Source organism: Neodiprion lecontei, chromosome 7, assembly GCF_021901455.1.
Source record: "Neodiprion lecontei isolate iyNeoLeco1 chromosome 7, iyNeoLeco1.1, whole genome shotgun sequence".
In the NCBI taxonomy this organism is placed as follows: domain Eukaryota; kingdom Metazoa; phylum Arthropoda; class Insecta; order Hymenoptera; family Diprionidae; genus Neodiprion; species Neodiprion lecontei.
Genome location: NC_060266.1, coordinates 12,234,984 through 12,257,014, shown reverse-complemented (window position 1 = coordinate 12,257,014; position 22,031 = coordinate 12,234,984). Strand labels below are relative to the sequence as shown.

General features: G+C 37.7%; 1 protein-coding gene across 2 annotated transcripts in view; it reads right to left on the bottom strand.

Annotated features, from left to right (window-relative positions):
* LOC107217405 (regulating synaptic membrane exocytosis protein 1) overlaps positions 1-22,031 on the bottom strand; it is a 1,749,170-nt gene that overhangs the window by 1,595,481 nt on the left and 131,658 nt on the right. The window lies entirely within an intron of this gene.

Sequence of the window (22,031 nt, the reverse complement as noted above, 5' to 3'; positions counted from 1 at the left end):
TCCAAATCTTCCCACCGTACTCGATCGCTTCTTCGTCGGCTTCGTAATCCGTCACCCACTTTCTGCAATTGTTGAAATTTGACTGTCAACGATTTCAGAATTCCAATTGTAGTCAAAATTCTTGTCTTCTCCCCGATCGTTGAGGCGTTGTTGCGTAAGATTTTATTCAAAAGCCTGATATTTTGGGTTCCGAGTCGAATCCATTTCGCAATCTCTGTCGGCGACGATTTTTCCGATAAAATCTTGAACGCCGATTCCATAATATCGATCAATCTCGAACACTTTGCGGATTTCATCTTGAGCTCTTTCCTCACGTATGCTTGACAGGTTGTGACGTAATGATCGTTTGCTGTGATGAGCGTCCTTTTTATAAGGCAGCTGTACGGATGCGTGCACACCTTTTGGCATTCCAAGAGCGATAGTAACCCGACACCGCAGGCTCTGTACCGCGACTATCGGCCGACCTTGGATATCAAACCGAATAAGTGAAACACGATTCTCGGAACCATTAATTTTGGAATGTCACGTGGTTGATAAGGTGGTTAGACAAAACAATGCGTTCGACAAGTTTCGACGGCGAGCGGCATGCGGACAAAGGATTTCGGTGCGACGTTGAGACAAACAATTCTCGGAACCATTAATTTTGGAATGTCACGTGGTTGATAACGTGGGAAAGGAATGTGAGGTGGTTGATAAGGTGGGAAAGGAATGTGAGGTGGTTGACGTTACACGTCAGCAGTCCTACCGTGGGAAAGGAATTTGGAGTGGTTCATGTTACACATCAGCAGTCCTATCGTGGGACGGGCGAACACTACAGACCTTCGGTCGGTAAGATTGTCGGTAAAACAGCACGATTTCGACCCTTGATCGATACAACTGTCGGTAAGATTGTAGGTAAAACAGCACGATTTTGACCCTCGAACTGTCGGTAATTGACCTTCGGTACGTCAGACTGTGACGTCATCGCGGAAAAGGGTTTGAGTCTGAGCTGCGCGGAGCGGCTCGGTCGGTAATGAAGGTGTTTGTACTCAGAACCCCCCTTGCTGTACTACTCACCCACCCCTTGAAAACCCGTTTGCTTCACGAGAGAACTGGTCTTGAAATCAACGAATTCGAAAAATCTTTTGTAGCAAAATATTCAGTGATTCATGAGCTGACCGGATAGTGTGGTTTCGAATTTCGAACTGTAGCCCCTGAGTACCCACCCCTCGAGAACCGAATATTCACCTTGGTTTTTGAAAAATACGTAACTTAATCAACACTGACGAAAAGATTGATCTGAACTCTACGTCACTCTAAATAAGTTTCAAGCGAAAGTACTCGCGAATATGTTTCCCATATTAGGGTGATCGTTATTTGGGGTCAAAATTAATTTTACCCCTTCCGCCCCCCAAATCGGTTCGAAATACGTAAAAAGCATTGGTGTAATTTTTTAGGATTTTCAAAATACCGCTTTACCCTTGACTACAGAGGTTGAAGTCTTCCATTTAAAACACATGGGGTTTTCCTGCGTTTGGAGTCACTATTTTACTGTGGGCCTTAATACGTTTGTAAAATCCTGAAATTTTCAGAAATTACTTTACAAGCATGTTGCTACATGAAAAAAATTTCCGAAACCCCTACCCTTAAGATGTTGTATAACATTACCATAGTAATAATAATTAAAAAAAAAACAAAATTTTCTCAATTTTTTTATTAATCTGCTGCCTCGTTTTTTTTTTTATGAATGTATTTAAAATAGAATAATTTTCTACACGAGTTACAAATTCTTAAGTATTGTTTGCTTTTTTACGTATTGATGATTTTTTCGATATTCGCTTACCCATTCGGGAGCAGTCCCTTGTCCTTCTCGCTCGACCACGACGCGATGCCAGAGGCATTCGTATTGTTTTTTCGCCGGTCTTTACTCACAGTGCAATCTCATTATCGGTCGGAAATTAATTCATATTCTCGCTGCTCTATAATTCACTCAATTATACAATTTTTCGGTGCTATCTGAATTGATAGAGCTCTCGTATATTCGACTCTCGAAATCGCTCTATCGTGGTCATTCTCATTGAATCTCTCGTACATTCGACATATCGCGCTCATTGGGGGACTGCTCGCAAATGGGTAAGCGAATATCGAAAAAATCATCCAGACGCAAAAAAGCAGACAATACTTAAGAATTTGTAACTCGTGTAGAAAATTATTCTATTTCAAATACATTTATAAAAAAGAAATGAGGAAGCAAATTAATACAAGAATTGAGATTTTTTTTTTTTAATTATTATTATTATTATTACGGTAATGTTATACAACATTTTGAGGGTAGGGGTTTCAGAAATTTGTTCCATGTAACAGCATGCTTGTAAACTAATTTCTGAAAATTTCAGGATTTTACAAACATATTAAGGCCCACAGTAAAATAGTAACTCCAAACGCAGGAAAAACCCATGTGTTTTAAATGGAAAACTTCAACCCCTGTGGTCAAGGGTTAAGCATTCTGTTAAGAATCTTAAAAAATTACAGCGTTACTTTTCACGTATTTCGAACCGATTTGTGGGGCAGAAGGGGTAACATTAATTTTGACCCCAAATAACGACCACCCTAATACATATACGTACGGAACTGTGGGATAAATAGCAAAGTGGAGTCGACGAAGTGTCGCATGTATGTACCACCCATTGTAGATGGGTTCTCGCGTGTGATGACTCCATTTTCTATGTTCATCCATCATCAGTGGACACACAGTTGATGTTTTTACCATTGCGGTAGATAGATGTCCCCTCATTTTCATTAGAATACGGAATTATAAAGCTGTACGCAACAAGGATAAGAAATTAAGATACATATTATGTTTATAAAGTCTGGATTGTGCATTTCTTCTTTGCTTATTTGAACACAGATCAATTTTTTAATAATAGTAGTACAGAACACTGGACAAGTGAAATATAAATTAACCAAACATGAAAAATCAACGAAAAAAGAATACTGAATAGAAAATAAAAAAACAGAAGATCCAGAGTAGAAAAGCTGAATCAACTCACAATATTCTTCCAAATATCATGTTCAGTATCACGCAGTCATACCAATTATAAATACCAATACATGAATGCACACATACTTGAACTACGGATCACTCGTGCACACAATGTGAGAGAAAAAAATAAGACTCTTCATAAGTATAACAGGTACATGTCTCGAAGTAAAGAAAAGGAATCTTCTTAAAGCAAACAGGTACACATTAAGGTCAATTTGAAATATTTATGTAACTCACAAAATTTGTTTTTACACACTATATACTATTAGGATTAAATTTTCGTTGATATTAACAGTCAATGATGACAAGATGCAATTCATGGAATGATGCTTTTATTTACGACGTTTCAGCAGGACCCCGCCTGCCATCATCAGGTTTCTTGAAAAATACAGAAAATTACAAAATTACAAAATTAGCTAATTTAAATTGAACACACTTTACGATTTGAACTTTCGATTAAAATTTGTATACATAAATGCCATTATTTGTTATAGTTGTTATGTTGTCATAAAATAATAAAATATTATACACTCACATTTTTCGACATTCCGTAGCTTAACAGTTGTTTCTTACATGGAGTTATAGAAGGAAGTGAACTATCCGTCTGTCACATTGACCTGCTTAATGTTAGTTATCATAACAATGATACAATGTCATATGTTTATCTATGTGATTGTTATTGTACTGGACACTTTGTTTACGTGACCTTTTACACATTCATTACACATTCAAACCTCATATATACTATTACGTGCGCTTTTGCACGGAAATTGTGTGGTACATTTTCCCATTTTTTTCAGCGTTGTCGTTCCGTACCCACGTTTCATCTGGTTGAAAGCAAATCGGTGAATAATGTCCTACGGCCTTGTACACCGAATCCGACGTTCTTGTTCGTGCCCCGGCTGGTTTCCAGTCTACGACACTCCTCAATCGAAATGACTGTGGCATGAATGATAACCACATTTCCCTCGGAATCTTACACAGCTGAGTTGTAACTGCGTTGTCTTCTGAATCGTATTCATCGCAAATGAGAAAGCTTCCTGTAAAATATATTTATGTATTGATTATTTAAAAGTTATCGTTTTTATTCAGTGGTTAATCTGTTAAAAAATGCATATGAGATATTTCACACGACCCGACAAATGATGGACCCTTACCATGTTTCATTCCATTCATGATTTTTTATACGACTGTCCTGATTGTGAATAGCACTTCTAAATTATTTCAATTTTTTCTCAATAACCGTGCTATTTTATAAATTTTTGAAGATTGACACAGAACCTTATTTTAAAAAAAGTCGAATAAACTGTTAAAAATTATTTCATCAAAGATGAACATTTTAACCCGAAACCGAGAGTGGAAAGTATTTTATATTTTTTTTACACTTATTCGACCACTTTGAAAAATAAAAATTCTTAAATTTGCCTAATTTGGTATTTTCAGTGGTAATTATTCATGTTTGCATATGTATTCCGTCATCATTCAATTGGTACATCAAAATAAATAAATATCAATAAAATTGTCAAATTAAGCAAATTTGGGAACTTTTATTTTTTTTTAAAAATTCAAATAAGTATGAAAACATAATTTCCACTTCCGGTTTAAGCATAAAATTGTCAAGAAATTTTTATAAATGTTCAAACATGGCATGCTGTTTTGAGCTTGAACAATTTGTAAAAAAAATATCGGTCGACCAGAAAAATGTGTATGATTCAGGAAAGCTATTCAGAGTCAGGATAATCATATATAAAATTATGAACCAAATCAAAAATGGTAAAGGAAAGTCATTTGTTGAATTAGCGTAGAATACCTCATAAATTTATTCTTTAATAGAATTATTTACTCATCTGCTGACTTACACATTCGTTATTTTACACATTTCGTTACGTACGGGGTATTAATTTTATCTTCATGATTATCATACAAGAAACCAGGAAGTAAATGGCTGACAAAATAGGTGAATTTTCTGAATTTATGTCTCCACATCCAAATATTTTAATTCGATTGGGGTTTGTTTTTATAAAAATAATGTAGATTAAGCTTCGTTTACATTTCTTGCGTTATAATCAAATAATACAAAACATTGTTAATGACGAAAGCGTCAACCATTTCGCTCGGTGACATATTTCGCGGTGCCCACAATTGTGAGTTGTCAGATGATCTGAAGTAAAAAATGTGAATGCATTCTTAAAACATAATACTTAATTTGTTCTTTATGACATTCGATCCTTTTCACCAAAATGGCGGCTGTTTCAGCTTGAAAAGCGTGTTCATGTGAAAAATTTACAACTTTCTTATTTTTTGGATCGTGGTAAGGAACATTACGTATTGTGTTTTAAGAATCCATTCATAGTTTTCGCTTCAGAGTAACTAATAACTCGAAATCTTGGTTACTGTGAATTGAATAATTGATTGCCGTGAGTTTATTTCCAAAATGCAACTACATTTTCAACCGTTGACTCTTCCATACCCTTTCAAGATACAATTCCTAGTAATAATACCTTTATTGACGTTATTGAAACGAATATCTGGGAATATCTATTGAATATATTGAAGTCTCATAGGATGAAAAAGATGTTGCTTAAGAAACATCCTCTGTTATGATGTGTAAATCGCATGCTTTTAAAGAATTTTTTTATTATTTCAGCAACGTACTTCTTTCCATGCACCGAAAGTGTATTGGATTTTTAAAGTATGTAGAAAATATTGTTAGTAAAAACTATTTCCTTACGACTTGTTGTTGGAGCAGTTTCAATTCCAGGACATTTTTTTGGCAGCAGTGGCTGGGGCCCAGCAGTAAGAAATTGTTCTCGACAATTTGACTGAAGTCGTCTTCGAGAAGATACTTGGGATGAACAGGCACTGTAGCGAACCCTTTAATCCTTGGTGGACATTTTTCGTCACAGGTTGATACTTCCGTAATACATGGTGTACTTTTGAATAATCGGGAACATAAGTACCCTACAGTTATTTTACCTCACACATTACACTCAGGGTATTATGAAACATAGGTTCTGTCGAAAATATGCCAACTAAGGTTTCGGTCCTAAGGTGGTAAGTATTTTTTGTAATGCCGTTTTCTGGTGTATTCTTAATCTGTTTAAAAATGATATTCATTTTCGCTAACTTGTTACATTCAGCTCGGGATTCAGCACAGTCAAAAATCGCCGTGAGAAAAATTTGAAATATACTATCAAACGCACAAGTGTTTGATAAGGTGACCTTTTTGCCTATTAAGTTTGTCGCTTGTAAGGTGAATAAACTGCCATTTTTCAAAACAGGTACCTGCTTTATCCTCTCATGTGAAAGAATCTGGTTTTGAGTGTAATTCTTTTCCAGGTGTCTAGACTTCTTTTCTGAAGGCTGCACTGCCGGTCCGCCCCAATATTCTACCTTGCTAGAATTGATGATGTGACTCGCTGTCTTGTCAGGAATGGCGGAGCACAAACGAGACAGCCGCCTCTGACCAAATCCTTCTTCCTCATGAGGTAAACTCTTCGAACATGCATCAATAGCGTGAACAAAGGCATCACAAATAGTGCATGAATGTGCTCCATAGGGCTCATCGCCCATCGCACAGACCGGATATTCGATGCGGCCTGCTAGTTAATCAACTCACTGATTTCGACGTCATCTGTCGTAGAAGCAGAATTTCGATCATCTGTTTCCGCTTTTACAATCTTAATCCGACCACGAATGTATTTAACGTGTTTTTTTCAGAAAAATGTCTGCTCGCATTGGTAACGTCTCATTTGATAGCAGTCTGGTTTTTATGTTATTGAATTCCAACTCAACGGCTGCGCTGGATGCGGGTACTCTACCGTAACCGAATTGATCACGAACACAGAACCACAGCAAACCATTTCCTTCAGTAAACGATCTGCGAATTGTGAAAGAAAATGCGCATTCACCCTATCTCCCGTGTTGAGACATTCAGCGGAGACCTTATCGGAAATTTCCAAAACCCAATTACTCCACATGTTATTTAAATTTTTTGCATCCTCAATTTCAGGCCCTTCACCGATATCATGTGCGACTACTTCAAGAATGCTGGTACCAGAATTATCAACAAGCAGGAGGTCATTTAATATGTTTTTTTTGTACTTCGCACAGTGATGACTGCCCACTTTCAAGAAAACCTTCATCCCATGCTATCAACAGCATGGCGAACAAAATATTTTCGCATTGCGAGTTGTACGCATGAATATTAATTGCCCGATTGATGCCATGTAAAATATTTTAATTTTAGGATTGATGGCTACTTTCAAAAAGTTCGCATAAGCCTTGGTAAAGTGTGCTACATCCATGCGGATATAGCACACGGGCATATCCGTTGGTCCCCAGCACCTGTCAGCATATTCGTCGACGGAATTGCAATTGGTGAACGCTCTCGTCACGGCCAATAACAACACTTTCGACGCCTCACATGTAACCTCTTTTGGAGGCGGAGCTCCAGTTCTCATCCACTCCATTAGTCAATAGCATATTGAATTAGTATTATATGATTCACTGAGCATCTGTGCGGACTTCTTCCGCATTGGGCGAATTAATGACACATGTGTACAAAAAAATATGCTTCGATTTGGATCCATCGGTGAGAATAATTTTGCAGACAATGCTACCCATGGCGTCTATTGCTATACAGGAAATCTCAGATAGCGAATATTGCTTCTAAACATTCGTCTGCAAGTTTGACCAATAGTGCACAAAAAACGGATTCGAACCGACACTATGGACGGAATATTTGAATGCTGACATCTGTGCAAAAAGAATGCATGTTACAGGATTTTTGTGCAATGTGAGTGACGGAATTTTTCTTTTGCCTTTCTCAATGCCTCAGCCTTATATAAATGTGGACGTTCTGTGTCATCAAGAGACATTATTCGGTTGGCCTCTGCTGCTCGATAAATTTCTGCAGTTTTGTTTATCTTGTACATTTTTCCAACATTGGATCTGATGTGATCTCGGAAATAACATTTTCCGTACTCACCTTTGCCAGTACTTATCATGCATGTCATCGAGTTTGTTTCCAAATTAAGGTTTAAGCGTTCGATCGACCCTTTCATGACTGACCCACAACTACACTTACCTAATTCTTCGAGTTTATCATTATAAATTTTATTACATTCAAATTGAAAACCACATTTGTTTTTGCAGGTCTCCCAGAGCTTTTTTGTAACAACCTCTTGCCACTTTCCAGGCTGGAGAACTAAATATTCTCCCAACGAAATCTGTGGTCTTTTCTTTTCCGATCCACCAAACTGTTTTTTTTTTTTTTTTTAGCAGCAACGCTTTCAGTTCTGCTTTGTCGAACTTGATATCAAGTATTCGCTGATCATTTCCATCGTTTTTAGATACAACTGATGTGTCTAAAATAGAATTGCCGTTGAGGAGAGATGTTTCGGACACTTTTATTGCTGCCGCTTCCGTATTTAGTATCAGAAGATCTTTAACACTGTATCTATTATTTACAACAAAAGTGAACAAGGCATGTGGGTGGATGAGATTGTCAAGTTTGTCTGACACCACTCGCCACACTCTGTCTTGTTTATAAACAATTTTATTCAAATCAAAGACCACATCCGATTTGTGCGCCAACACAGTTTAATTTATACGGTCGGTATCCAACTTACGAGACCGTCCGCGATTAATTGTTAAAATAATTCAATGACACACTATCCAGAAAGTACACGAGGTCTCCAAAAAAATGCACCTCAGTAACCGTTAATATAATCGGAAGTTCGCACTTTACAAATTGTTATATTGAGTAAACTACAATGAAGAGGAGACTTTGGTGAATTTTTCGTCAAAAGTGACCAAAAAATTGATTTTCGGTTTTTTATGGGAAAACGTTCTGTGAACCGTCCCCCACCTGGGAAAAAATTGACATTGCTGAAATATCTTTTTTAACGTGTTTTTTTGACCCGACACAGAAATTTTTGAACTTTAAACTGTCATAATGGGTCCGCTTTTGAAATTTTTCAAAATCCAACTTTGGATACGTGATGAGCGATCCAAAAGACATTTGAGTACCAATTTTCGCCGAAATACGTCGATCCGTTCCATTAGTTAACGAGCTGCCTGTGCGCCGTCATCGGTCGGTAAGATTGCGAATAACTCTCGTACCAGCTATTTTGACGCATACTCTAACCATCTAGGTATGAAAATTTCTATGGTTTAGCAATTGTTCCTCACGAATGCGTTTGCCAAGTTATTTTTCGAACGATAGGTTTGACGAATTGTGACAAATTTTTCTTGTAGTTTGAAGAACTTCGACGTGAATTTTGAAGAGATCTGCCACTCAAAATAATTCAAATCAGCACTCGCTCGTCGTCAAATGCTAAAACTGTGGTTATGAAATGGGTCATAATTACATGAGCCCACGAACCAATGACACTTCGACAAGGCCATCCTTCGAAATAAACAGGCAAGTATTTGATAGAATGATCGGCGTTGGACTAGGGTACTAAAGTATGGAAAAATTCTGTACCGTGATGGGGATGAAAGGCATGAGTGTCAGTAGCTTCAAAAGTCATGTGGACCAATTGACTGCGGAGACTGAGAAGTTAAAAGCGACAATTTTCGAGAAAGCAAAAAAAACTGTTAGAAGAGCGCATAAAGTAATGGATCCTTCAATGTAGAGTGAGGTAGTACTTGACGTTGCAGTATCTTATGACGGTATGTGGCACAAACGAGGCCTTACATTGTTATATGGAGGAGGAATAGTCATCAACATCCTTACTGAACTGCCCGCAATTACCAGGTTCCCTCAAAATACTGCCAGGTGTGTGTCGTTGTCGCAGCCCAACGAGATGCTACTTCGCCTGATTTTGCAGCGTGGCAAAATGTTCACAAATCCAAGTGCAGTCAAAATTACAGTAGTAACCATTCTCAAAAGGCAAAGATATCAATGAGGTTTGAGAAGGCAGCAAATAATGCAAAAAACATGAGTCAGCAACGAGATGCTAAGTGAAAGCATCAGGCTGAATGGAAAGCAAAGACGGAGTGCAAGAAAGCCAGGCGAACAGTGAAAATTAAAAAAACCGCTGCGGAGAAGGCTGAAACAGAAGCTGAACGGACAACGTATGGTGCGGGGGAATTCTAACGGTTTCTTCACAGGACTAATTTGTAAGTAGTCAGCTCCAAAGTTAAATTCAGGTATATTATTGTACAGTAGACTCAAGTGTGGGCTAGATAAATATTAGTTGATCATTTTCATTTACTCAATATATTACTGAAATATTTGTCTAGCCCTAATAATCATTCCACAATAAAATAATTGAATTGTTTTTTGCCTTTATGTTCCGGAGTGAGTTCATTGAAGATTGAATGATTCTGAAGGAAGAAGCGAAGTGAGAAGATGGTTGACCTCATAACAGACACGCAGAAACCGATTGGATACAAACTGGCATCGAGGAATGGAATTGAAGAGATCAATCAAAACAGCGATAGGCACTGACAAGCGATACATGATTTATCAATACATTACTTACATTGTAAAATGAATTTTGAACTCGATTTAAATAAGTGAAATTTAAAAAAAAAAAAACTAAATACTGAATTTTTTCCCTTTGAGCCAATTTTATATGGTCCAAATCAATGTTAAAGTCAACTGAGTCGAAGTGTCTTATGTCTACAGTAAATATCTCATTCTGTGCATATTTCATGTTTGCTTCTTAGAAGGTCATGAAACTGAATCCATTCAATCGCGTTTATCTCAGAACTATGTTTTCAGGTATTCAAAAAATTTCTTGCGCTTGCGTTTCATTCAATCATTTTGCCTTCTGGCAGATACATTCTCAGGCATATTATCTCAAAATTGTTGCAGGGAATTTTAGCTCCGGTGAATATAACTCATTTCCCAGCCTATAATATACCAAAAATTGTAAGACAAAAAAAATCCAAACTGTTGAAATAATAGTTTCAATGACTTGGGAATCTGTAATAAAAAATTTCCTGCTACAATTTTTAGTCTATGGTATTAAGTGTATTCACAAAAATTTTTAACCCTCTACGATGAAACCTAAACCTATGCGCAAAGAATGTTTGGAAGAAATCTTAGAAAAAAATGCATACCTTTGGAATTACTTGACCTATTGAATTGAATTTTAGATCATATTCTAGTTTTAGGATTGTAAGTAACTGGTCCAAATTTCAAAGAAATTGATAAAAAAATACGGGACTTTTTTTTCATAGAAGTTTCCCCTAAAATGAAAGAGAAGCAAATTTAAATAATTTATTAAAAAATTATAAAATACAAGTATAATTAAAGAAATTAATTTTTTTACGTCAATCTCTTTAAAAGTGAATCGTTTCAAAAATTTTTATGTAAATCTATTTTCATGTAATTCACGTAATGATATCAACAGTTTCATATAAATCTTGATTTTGAAGTAAATTTCATTTCAACGTGATTACAAAATTTTAACGTAAATCCTAACTTTAATGTAAATTCTTTTTATCAGAGGTGGCCCCACGTTGGGCGCCAAATTTATAATAAAAATATCATTGGATAAATTATTTATTATACTAACTTTGTTTCAGTCATATTAGTGAATTGCCTTATTCTTACCTCAATGATGAATGTAAAAATTGTAAATATTAATTTAGGATATCCACAATAAACTGACTAGCCTCCGACAATCACTTATGAAACACTGAGCTGATTGTACGGTGGGCCCTATTTTCTCCAACTCAATTAAACCCACTTGGTTGTACTCGAATAAACCCTTGAAAATGCCTTTTTTCCATCACATGCAATATAAACGATGAATAATTTAAAATTATAGATCACCCAGGTCTGGTCCAGTCAAGCCTTGGGGATCGCCTCCATTTCCCTGATTGACCAGAAGGGTAAGTGCCTCTGCGTAGATTCCCAAAGTTTATCACGCGCCTTGCAATTTTATTTGTGAGCGCGTGACATAATCTCGTGACTCATTCAAAGACGGTTTTACTAGTCCTGCTACCCCTTTCGGACCTAGTTTATGTAATTTTTTGTCAATAATTTATTGACATGAGTGTCTCTATGATTGAAGAATAGCATTACGCGTCTCGCACGACACTGAGTTTGATATCATCAAAGCTAAGTATACATGACGTCTTCTTCCCGTCGTTATTCTAACTACCAGTATAGTAAACATGTAACGTGCTTGCGACCTTAGTATTCTCTCTCCATGCAACTAATTTTTCAGGTGAAATTTCAGCACAGCATTATAAAATAGCTGTCGAACATCGTACTCTTCTGTTTCCCTAAATTCTGAATCACCATATCTTGTCAGCTCATAAATCACTGAATATTTTACTATAAAAGATTTTTCGAATTCGTCGATTTCAAGACCAGTTATCTCTTGGAGCAAACGGGTTTTCGAGGGGTGGGTGCCCAGGGGTTGCAGTTCAAAATTTGAAACCACGATATCCAAAGAGCTCATAAATAGCTTAAAATTCTGAAATTCTTCCGAAAATTCTTCTCTTTTTCGTTTAGTGTGAGGGGTGGGGTGCTCTCGTACTCAACTCCTCCGACTAAAAATATTAAATTCTTGCCTTGATGTTTTAGCTCAGAATTCGGAATTTCATTGTTTCGTTAGCCCCCCCCGCCCCTACTCAAAATCGCTAATTCCTGCTCGACCGGTTGAGCTCAAAAATCGAGACTTGTATATTCTGAGAGCTTACGTATGTTCAGATGATATTTTGTGACTTCTTATTCGCCTTTAACTATCCCTGCCCTCTGAGTCCAGTATAGTGGGTTAGTTACGCCCACTCTGGCCTTTCCCACGGGTGGGGATAAGAATTTCCGTACTTGCATCGTACATACACATACACAAAGGTAACTTATCCTGGCCTTCGGTCATAATTTCCCGAATAGACTACTTGAACAATGTTTTACTACGCCGCACGTGCACGCCAGTTCCTGCCTGTCCGAAAATATCGTAAGGTGATTTTCGGGAATCTGGTTCGGCTTACCGAACTGTTGATCGACGTTGAACAGTTTTTGCATAGGTGCTGTTGCAATGAATAGTCAAAACCATAAAAGACATTGTAAAAAAGAAAATTCTTCGATCGTTAACTTGCTATATTGAACGGTTAACACTCGTTGTCTGGTGTAGTCCGTCTAGTACGCGCATGCACGTAATTCTGTTTGGTTTAAGACTACCGTCAATATTATTTGACTGTAAGGTTAATGTAAACATGAATGAATGTTTCTCTAAATGTTTAGAAGATAAAAGAAACCGTACGCATGCAATGGTGTCGTTAATCTGCATCTCGAATAGGCGTTTAACAGGTCATACATCAACCTGTACAACGAGGTGCGGTTTGATAATTTTAATGTCTCAGGAATATCAATCAATCCTCTATGTTCATATAATATTCATTAGTATACCCCAATAGCTAAAATTGTCCATCAGCTTCGTAGACGGCAGTTAATAAATAAGCTCTCTTCATACGTTCCGTCAGCGCACTTACTTGTACTGTACGCACAATTTGATTTACACTGGCTCACTCTTCTTTCGACTCGTAATCGTTTGTGTTGCACTAGACATCATCAAATTGTTATAACAATTTGTTTTTTAATTGGTCTAGTCTAGGGTGGTCCTTATTTAGGGTGTTTTCGAAAATTCCTGCGGACAAGGCGGACAAAGTTTGCAAAAAAATCAAAAAAAATGTACGCAAAACTTAAAGCCTGTGGGTCAACTCTAAGAATTACCTCCAAAGCAGTGAAATTTCCTATTTAAATAACATGGGAATTCAAGCTTACTACATTCTATTTTTTTTTCCCCGCCTTAATAGTGCTTCGAAAAATCTGAAATTTTGTTTACGTCTTCCCTGTAGCCATCGGTATTTAAAAAAAAAAATTGGCCGATTTCCAGTAATAAAAGTATCGAAATCCCACAACCTCAAAGTTGTGTTTCATAGGATTTCGAAACTTTCATCACTTGAAATCGGCCAATATTTTTTAAATACCTATGACTACAGGGAAGACATAAACCAAATTTCAGATTTTTCGAAGCACTATTAAGGCGGGGGAAAAAAAAAATGTAGTAAGCTTGAATTCCCATGTTATTTAAATGGGAAATTTCACTGCTTTGGAGGCAGTTCTTAGAGTTGACCTACAGGCTTCAAGTTTTGCGTACATTTTTTTTGATTTTTTTGCAAACTTTTTCCGCCTTGTCCGCAGGAATTTTCGAAAACACCCTGAATAAGGACCACCCTAGTCGAGTCGCATAATGTAATGATAATCAGTGTTATATATTGGAGCAGCAACATGTTTCAACGTTTTTTATGCCATTCTTTATCTAAAGTTATTTTTAAGTAAATTTGCATCAAATAGTCTTTATCCTTAAGCGTTGAATTTAATCAATCAATGCCATATTTCACCTGTGAACGTTGACTTCCAACTGGTTCCGAACAAATTCTCACCAGCTAAGCATTCAGATGATGCCGTGCAATTAGAAGTGCACTGATTCAGTTTACCGCTTTCATACTTGTTTATGATGAAAATGCAGTCACACTCTATAATGTTTATTCGCAAAAATACATTGTATCGCAATTCATATACGTTTGCTGCATAATTTCCAAATTTACAGTAAACACAGCTGAACCGTATCTGACTTACACGAATAAATACATCAACCTCAGTGGAAGAATCGAGCTATCATAAGGTAAACGATAATACTCCACTTTGAAGCCTTACAAAATTCTTGCCAAAAATTTCTAGGTGAAGGGAGCATTCAAAGTCATATTATAAAATTAGTCACACAACCGAATGTTTGTTACAAGTTAAAGTTATATCAGGTCTACAGTCGTGATCTATTTTTAGGAGATCATGAATTTTTCCATACACGAAGCTTTCTGTACGGTTGCAAGGCTTACTGTAAAAACTAACTCGCAATAATACATTAAAATCGCGATCTAAAACATACTTACATTTCTTCTCTATCTTAAGTTTTTTCAACGTAATAATTTTGTGTCGTCCAATAACAATGTAATTATCTATTTGCAGGAGATTCATTGTACCGTTATTCTACTCATCAACCGTAACATTCGGCATACTTTAAAGACTAGAATCCAACTCATGAAATATACAATCCATGGCGAGCTGGTATGATGTGCTTCATGAACCAATTACTGAATTAGATAATGAGTACCAGAAGCTAACCAAAGACTTTAACGAAGAACGTGCTTTGCATTGGAATAGGACTAGTATAAATTATCTAAAAACCATGAACAACCTGTACAAACATCAAACAACTAGTTTTGCTGATACGCGTAAAATACAGACTATCATTGTTGAATTAACATCCCAAATGAGCCGTATTAAATCCTAAAACTGCGATTCAAGGTGGTTTACATCTGACTAGTCATTTGTTTCTATTCAATAGAATGATTTGGAATAAGCATTTAAAAATCGATTGTTGACTGGAGCAAACTTGCAAATTTTTGAGCTCAATGATGAAGCTGATACTAAATTTTTCCACACTAAGAATGCCACGCTACAAAGCACGTCAGACCTCATTGACTGGTTTTCTGACAATGAGTGTATTACTTCCCCCTTACTCGCAAAAATTAAGTAATTTTAGAAGCGCGTTGGGGATTAATAAGTATCGATTACTTATTAGTTGATGTTAATAAGTACTGGCCGATAGTAAATTCGCCATATATAGATTTTCTGGCAGATATTAAAAATAAAGAGGCTATTTTTAACATATGTAATAACGATTACGCAAGTTTTGCTTGGGCTTGCGTTTCCGCGAGACATCTAGTCGCAAATAACAGTGATAGTGTCTTCCTACCTGCACTGCAATTAAGTATTTAAATTCAAGAGCATCAAATTTCCAGTATGATTGAATGATGTTTCTATCAATGTTTCTATTGATGTATATATTTCGCAAAAACCTGGTAAGCAGAATTATGTCTTACTACTATACATCAACCAGCATAAAAATCCCCTCAACGAGTATATTCACCTACTGATTTTTCATGAATTTGAAACAAATCTGATTAAAGGTTTCTGACGAATTTGACGATTCTATAAGAAATTATCCGACCACCAAAACTCATTACTGTTGGATAGAAAATTTATCCCGACTAGTCAGGCGACAAGTTCACATAAATCTGCAATCCATAAGTATTTGTGTTAGATATTAACATTTTTTCTGTACTCGAGCCAAATTGTGTGCTCATAGGGTTGGTTGCATTCTGGGCAACACTACCAGATGAGGCTAACGATTGGCTATAATTTGAAAATTATCAAAATAAAATCAGTGCGCCATTCTTAGTGTACGTGGATTCTGAATGTTTGCTAGAGGATTCCCGATTATCATCTCAACCATCACTATCGCACACACTAGTTCATCAGAAACATGTAGCTTACAGTGTGGGATATTATTTCAAATGTACTGTAACGTGGCATTTTTGATGCCTGTTACAAGGGGCTCCTTGAACCCTGGGTGTAACAAAAATTAAGGAATTTCCGAAATTGAGTCACGAAGTCTTTGCAAAAAAGCGCTAGGACTAGAGTCACGCATCCGAAACTACGAGAGGGGACATCTTAGCGAATAACGTAAGATATTTCCGGTTTTTGTTTTTTTTTTTCATTTTTCGAGCTAGAACGGCATCAGGCAGGAAGTCGACACCGAATTCAAGGAAATTGCGGAATGGCGGACTAGCGACAATTGCGAAGGATGTCGAGGCTGCGGGGGGAAGCCAACGCAGATCCCCGCATCGCGGGAATCCAAGGTAAACGCGATTCCCGCTGACGGCCGGCGCGCCTCAGCCTCTCCCCCTTCGCCCCGCCAACAATTGACTAGCTAATTTGCGATGGACCGACTAGCGACGAGGGAGTACCACGCTCACCACCAAGACGTCATCGAGCTGCGCGGATCACGAGATTGCGATTTAGCGTCAGGTTCTGCGCCGCGATGCTATTAAAGGTGCGCGTCGAGTTGCGTAATCGACGAAATCGATGACGGATCAATTATTGCGTATTATTGTGGGTATGACGTCACGTATGGGATGGCGTATCGAGATCTGTGTTGCGGCAGGTCGTAGGTTTTTGAAACCTCTCTAGTTCTGGCGGTCGTGATAAGTAGTCACGTTTTGGGGAGTTTCGCGATGTAATGAAGTCGCCCAAAAATCGCGAGGGGAATGGAAAGGGGGTTGCAAGGATGTGGAAGGTAAGGAAGGTGGCTGCTTCTATCCCCGCGATTGAATATCGAGCATAATTACGAAAAGGCTTGCCGAGTAACGGATAGCCGTTTTGGATTTGCGTTGTAGAAAAGTACTCGAAATCTTTTGCCTATTCTTTTGCTTGATGATCGTAGTCTGAGTACGCGTGTTAGAGCAGAGTAACTTTTGAGTTCTTGAGAAAGTTGAATAGAGTCACAGGTTTTAGTTGAGTCTCTCTCGTTTTTGAAATTAAGTACAGCCGAATTCCGCTGTACCGGGTCGAGTCACGTTATCGGGTTTTTCAGAGTCACCTCTGGAGTCGGTCGGGAAGTGCCGAATTGGAGTGCTGGGATTAGCGAATAACGTTTTCGAGGATTTCGGATGCGTTACGATAGCGTATAGTTCAGGTTACATTTAGTTGCGCGTGCGCTTAGTTGAGTTTCCGTTTATTTGAGATAGTGTTTAGTTGAGTTGAGGTTACGTATAGTCGAAATCGCCGTTGCATTGAGTAGCGATTGAGACGAGAAGTTCGTATATTGAGTTTTAGTTGCATCTCAAAGTATAGTGGCGTATAAGGATTTGTTTTGTTGAAATGAGTAGGAAATAAGCTTTAGGTTGAGTTGAGTTGTCACGTTTAGATTTAAGGCAGCTCGCCGTAGTGTCGAAGGTACGAGTCGGGTGAGATCTCGGGTGAGATTGAGGACGCCGTCTGTTCGGTAGCCCGACGGTGCACCGTCGAGAAAGTAGTTTTAGTTTCGGTTTCGAGGAAAAATGGCAAATTTGCAAATTGAGGATAGCGTAGCGAGATCTTGTGATTGTTAAGTGAAATTTTAGTTGGGGCGCCGCGAGCTCAGTAGAGTAAGGAATAGTGTAGGTTACGTGTAATTTTCTGTTTATTTTTAGAATCGCGACGAGCGACTTTTGAATTATTTTTTTTTTGTTTTTGTATCACCGCTATGGTGAAATATAAGATTTTATTTTACTTCTTTTGTTAAGTAGCGTGTGGTTTTCGAGTGTCTCTCTTTCTGCAAAAATTACCCCTCCCCTCTGCGCGGTACTGAGCTACCAAGCATATTCCCGAGGTATAGCGCATTACCGATTTCGAGGCGTGTTGATCACGCCAGGCGCCCAACAAAACTTTGCGATATTGTTTTTAAATCCAGGGTACATCGTGGACGCCACATTATTGTGCACGCGGTAAGTTCTCGGTCATTTTCTCCGAGTAGCCGAGGTGCGTGAAAAATCCACGTCACAGTACTTACAGCAAGTAATGGGTCGTTTATGACATTCCATGTCAACAATATATTATGATATACATAGGAAAAACAAGTAGGCAGTTGCATACGAGAATCAGTGGATATAAACGAAACATGAATGAGCATGAGGATAATTACACAGCTCTAACAAGACATTCGATTTAATTTCATCACGCCTTCAACTATGATCAAGCCAGTATTTCAGATGTTAAGCCTGTGTGGAAAATACTTGTGGAAAATCAATCTCCGTTTAAAATTGTCTGCTGTGTCTTTAAATAATTTAAAAACTGAGATGAACGCTGCAGAGCTACGTATCGCTCATTTCACTACGACAATGGACTTTCACCCTACTTTGTTTTATTTAATGTTTTCTTCGTTCTTCGTTCATCAGATGTGTAATATTCTACGTCATTATCAGGTAATTCCTCTTGAAGCTGATGTCGGCATATGTGGCTTCGTTACTCTCATATTTCTCTGTTATAAGTTTAATTCAAGTATTTCACTCCTGTGACCAATTGCTCTTTTCTCGTGACAGATGTTTATGTAAATGAATAATTTTTCTGAGCGCCCCCCACTCGGGCCAAAATGTGAACATATTTTTGATTGTTCGTTACTGACCTCTATATCCAATAAAAATTTTAATTCACCATTATCAAGTTCAAGAAACACGTTTATTATTCATCTTACTTACAGTAATTCGCTATCACATTATACTTTTTACCGTAGTACCGATTTTAAGAAAGGCTAACCAGTTGCATGCGATCGCTATAAAAATTTCTGAATAGTGTAATGATATAAAACCGATGCATCTATTGACAAATCAGCAACAGTCAAAATTCGAATATGGCCGAGTCTGTCGCATTTGTGAGCACAATTCGAGGGAATAACACATGTCGATACCAGTGTACAAAGTAGGTGAGTTCCGGACGAGCGGAGTTTGTCACCCGAGCACAGCGAGAGCGAGAAAAGAGCAAGTGTGGGTACACCTACGCAGTGTATGAGTATCGTATACTATTTTTCCCATTAACTTGCGCAAAGTTCGACCCATACAATTATTATAAAAGGTTGTGATGCATAAAGTGGCAGCGTAGGGTCGCAGGGAAGGCGTGGGGAGGGGGGGCAGGGGGGAGGGGGGGAGTCACATGAAAGTCAAATGAAAAACTAATATAAATTTATTAAATTGAAATAAAATTTCACTTTTACACGTTATATATTTATACGAACTTTGTACACTATTCATTTTTATCAGCTCTCACTTGACAGTGTTCTTTTGGAAGAGCGTATGCGAAGCGACTGATAACTTCCGCGTTCTTTGTCCGTATTAAAGAAATGAAGAACGTAGAACGCACGTTTTGACAAGTTTACCAAAGGAGATAAATGCGGTGGAATTTAAAAAACCGACGCTCGAGCCAGCGGAGTTCGCACGAGCGAATGCACATAATGTAATAACATGGGGACGCCTCGGTATCGCGCGTATGTATTCATACATACGTACGTTCTTATACATTACCGCACGCTCCTCTCAGCGTATGGGAAAGTGGCACTTTGCGAACGCAAGTGAGTGCGTGAAATCGAACTTTGCGCACGGTCATAGCAAAATAAACAATCGCGTTAGAGATCGCTGCCATCTTACAGGAGTATATTGTGGACCCGCACACACAAATTGCAATTTAAATTACAACATCAAATGTAATGCACCCGTTGTATACCACAATCTTAGTACCTACGATGTAAATTTCATAATCAATGAATCAGCTGATATGGAAGAGTGTAAATTGAACGTTCTTTGCATTACAAAAGAAAAGCATGTCACATTCTCCCAAAGTTTTCGTAACCTTTAAGTCAGACTAAACTTCACTAATTTTTACAGATACATGGCTTCTAGTCTACCCGAACCCGCTTTATATTTACAACCTTACATGTTCAATTTAATAATCAATTTAAAATCGCAATTTCTGAACGTTCCAGAGTGAAAATTCAATCTGTTCACTTGAAAAGAAATTTTTTCTCACGATTACGTTACTAAGTTCGGTAAACTGAATGATACTTTATTACCCCCGGAAATATCATTGTATAATATAGTAAACGACCAGCACGTAACGAACAAAGACCACACTCATACACATAACGTTTCGAGTTGTTTTAATATCAAAACTTTGGGTGAGTACAGTGACTTATACCTCAACGTCAACATTATGCTTCTCGCTGACGTATTTCAAAATTTCGGCGACAATTGTATTTAAATAAATAATCTTGATCCAGCGCATTACTGTACCTTATCCGGTTTTACGTTGGATTGCATGCTGGTAAATAAAAAAAAAAGTGTGTGTGTCAGCTCCGACGCACAACTGGAGTTCACTCCTTACGAACGGTAATTATGACATATATCGAATAGAAAAAGAGGGTAAATGAACGCATCTTCCAAAATAATAAGAGAAACAAACATTTATCTGTAATTATTTGGATTGTTTATATTACTTCAAAAATTTTCTAATTTTGAGTGCATATTCGTGACAAGTGACCGCAAAAACCCCTGAGTACTAACTTTCGTTCCCGTCAAACGACTCCTGCGTTTTGGTCCGCCATATTGGATCCGCCATCTTGAATTTTTAACTTTTGAGTGCGGATTCATAATCATCGACTTCGGAAACCCCTGAGTACGAACTTTCGCTCTTGTCAAACGACTTTTCGCACGTTTGGTCCGCCATATTGAATCTGCTATCTTGAATTTTCAACTTTTAAGTGCAGATTCGTAATCAGCGACCCCAGAAACCATCGAGTACGAAATTCAAGTCGATAGCAAGTGAGGAAAAATGTGTGCCGCGTAGGGATAATATAAGTAATGAAAATAATATATAAATATAAAATATATTGAATCAATTGATCAAAAATAATAAAAACACTAAATAAAAGATCTAGTTGTTCGGATTTGAAATGTATATTATTCATAAATGTAAACGATAAGCTTACCATTTAACCGCATCCATGTGTTTTTCGGATTCTTCTTCATTATCATCTGAATCAATTTTTTCCATATTTTCAAATATTTTGACGCGATAACGTCACGTCTTATAAATTCATCCGCATGCACACAACACATACATACAAATATACGCACACATTCAACTCTCAGACCAGAGGTAATGAACTATACAGTGAGACTACGAAGCACCGCACAAAGAGGAGACCTCGAGTATAGGATACGCTGTGTAATGTATTCCATCTCATTCTGTTGCACGTTCAATATATATGTTTGTCTCTTTCTATAACGCCTCAAGTTTTCGTGTTACACTTGATTTTACGACATGTTGCTCTGTGTTGAACGAAGCTTCTGCGGAGGCTCAAGTCAACGCTCGAATCGATAGGGCAGATGAAATAATAAATATTATATATGACAGATTACAATTGGGTCTTATTCATCAAGTATGTTCGCTTTGGAGGGGGGGGGGGGGCTCCAGGTTGATATGGCGTTACCAGTATGGAAGAGGGCAGGAGGGGGGGAGAAGTGAGATGTGCCGTTCAGTTTTTGTGTGTAGAATTCGTGTTTTGGCACGAGAATTTCGTAGAGCGCGAACCAGCGCTCCGTGCGA